The sequence below is a fragment of the Penaeus monodon genome, unplaced genomic scaffold, assembly GCF_015228065.2.
Source record: "Penaeus monodon isolate SGIC_2016 unplaced genomic scaffold, NSTDA_Pmon_1 PmonScaffold_4523, whole genome shotgun sequence".
Taxonomy (NCBI): Eukaryota; Metazoa; Arthropoda; class Malacostraca; order Decapoda; family Penaeidae; genus Penaeus; species Penaeus monodon.
Genome location: NW_023659357.1, coordinates 17,243 through 20,000, shown reverse-complemented (window position 1 = coordinate 20,000; position 2,758 = coordinate 17,243). Strand labels below are relative to the sequence as shown.

The following is a 2,758-nucleotide window of genomic DNA, read 5'->3' as shown; positions in this document are numbered from 1 at the left end:
TCAAGTCATTATTTATCTAAATATAATTTTATCGTCATTATTTACCTAGATATAATTTTATCAAGTCATTATTTACCTAAATATAATTTTATCAAGTCATTATTTACCTAAATATAATTTTATGAAGTTATTATTTACCTAAATATAACGCTATCAAAGTCTGATAGCATGCGACCGTGTGGCCTAATGGATAAGGCGTCGGACTTCGGATCCGAAGATTGCAGGTTCGAGTCCTGTCACGGTCGAACATCTCATTTTTTCGAGCCATTATGTTCTGCATGTCGTGAGACAAGATCAGGGAAAAGGAGAGAAGAGTGAGAGTGAGTGACAGCAAGAGTGAGAGTGACAGCAAGAGTGTAAGAGTGAGAGAGATTGAGAGGGAGAATGATAGTGACAGTGACAGTCAGAGTGAGAGAGAGTGAGAGTGACAGTGACAGAAGAGAGACAGAGAAAATGAGAGTGAGAGTGACAGTAAGAGTGAGAGAGTGTGTGACAGTGACAGTAAGAGAGAGAGAGGGAAAGGGAGAAGAGGAATGATAGATTGAGTGAGAGTGAGAGTGAGAGTCTTTCACACCAAAGGATGTGCAACCGATTACAGACTAGCCATCCTGATTGTATACGAATAGCTTCGACACAATAATTTTCATGTAACCAAAGTTCGATTTATATATTTAACCTGCATTGTAGCTGTAAGTAGCGAAAACTCCCTTTAATTATTTTAACAAATGGTATAAATGAACGTTCACTCTTTGGATCAAGGAACAAATGAATTAATATATCTACAATATACCAGTGTATAAAACTTTTATAGCAAGGGGCCCACATCCTATATATCCGCTCACTAAACCTAAACCTCCATCGCACTTCTTTTCTAAATTAATGTGACATTTTAATTAATGTGATTCATTTTGGATTTTCTCTTCCTAATGCCACTGATTTACAAAGAATACTATATACACGGCGGGTTGTGATTTCTTACGCATTTCAATACACTCGATGTTACTGACAACAATTATAAAAAAAGCCCCCCCCCCCTGTCTCCCTGGTGGTTGGGAGACAGGGGGAGGGATGTTTACTATATCCGTCAGTAGGGTTGAGAATAGACACACGAAGTCTTTTGTTTAACGTTTTCATTTTGCAGTTACAACACTCTCTTTCATAGTTGTGCAAGAGACTTGATCATTCCCCAGGTTTTCTATGCTCACATGTACCGGGAGGCGAACAATAGCAATTTGATGATAGTTCATTCATGCATGTGATATCAACTATTCTATTATTTTTATCTTTATTATTGCTATTATCATTACTCGTATTCTTATTATTATTGGTGTTATTAATTTTTTTATTATCTTTGCAATTATTATTCCATTATTATCATTGTATTATTATTATTACTAGGTATTTTTGTTTTATTATTATTATTATTATTATTATTACTATTATTATTATTATCATTATTATTATTATTATTATTATTTATTCATCATTATCATCATCATCATCATCATCATCATCATATCATCACTATCATCAATCATCATCATCATCATCATCTATTCATCATCATCATCATCATTATCATCATTCATCATCATCATCATCATTTATTATTTATTATTATCGTTTCTACATTCAGAGTTTTATGGTTTTTTCTTTGAATTCATGCATGCCCCGAAGTGCAGTCATAAGCATTTACATTGCATTTTCGATTTCAGTGTGCTTGATTTGTTCAGTTGAATGCACGTTTCCGTGACTTCCTTTGTTATTTTCATCCAGTCCTAATTTGTATTACCGTTTCTTTTCACATTCTGTGTATCATTTAATTCAAAAGACATTTTACACAGTACAGTTTATCCCATCAGTTTACAAGTTGAATTCACAGATTTGCACCTATAGTTTATCTGTTTGCAATCCCTGTCCCAGAACACTGCATATGTATCACCACTAGTTACAGCGCGTTTAGTGCTCATGCTACATTAAATTTCGGATCTTCCATGTTACGGAGTCAATTATCCCAAAGCTATATTGCTTCTCCTTTCACCCACTTACGTTCCTTCCTCTATTTCCTCTCCTTACCAGATGATGCAGTCCAGGAGCTTTTCGAAACTGTGGTCTCACATTTTAATAACTTTATTAATTTATTTAAAAACTGAAACAGTTTTGAATCCTCAATCTAGGGCCGGAGAGGAAAGAGAGAGGAAGGAAGTAAGTGCGGATTCACATGGTCAGTGTTTTGTCATTCACGTGTTGTGTGTGGTGTGGTTTGTTGGTGGTGTGTGAGTGTGTGTGTGTGGGTGTGTGTGTGTGGGGTGTGTGTGTGTGGTGTGTGTGTGTGTGTGTGTGTGTGTGTGTGTGTGTGTGCGTGTGTGTGTGCGTGTGGTGTGGGTGTGCGTGTGCGTGTGCGTGTGTGTGCGTGTGAGTTGTATATGAAAAGAAAACAGCCATAATAAGAGAATGAAATCTGGCTGTTTTCTTTTTCATTTTGTGTCACGTTTTAGTGTGTGTTCATTATATATATATATATATATATATCATATATATATATATAATAATATCATATATATTATATATTATATATATACTCTACTTTCCGTATACGCAGTAGGTCTCACACTCGGGCAGTTCACTGCAATTTTTGGAAGTGAAAAGGGAAACGAGGTATTATTTTAAATTGTTTCCTCTCTCACTTTATGTTTTTTTCTCTGCGGGGCGAATCTTTACCTGGGAAATTTAAAAAAAATACCAAAAGGTAAAAAAA

General features: G+C 35.2%; 1 non-coding gene across 1 annotated transcript; it reads left to right on the top strand.

Moving 5' to 3' along the window:
* The first annotated feature begins 172 nt into the window (after positions 1-172).
* On the top strand, positions 173-245 carry Trnar-ucg. The gene has a single exon. It is a non-coding gene; the product is annotated as a tRNA-Arg (tRNA).
* The last annotated feature ends 2,513 nt before the right edge of the window (positions 246-2,758 follow it).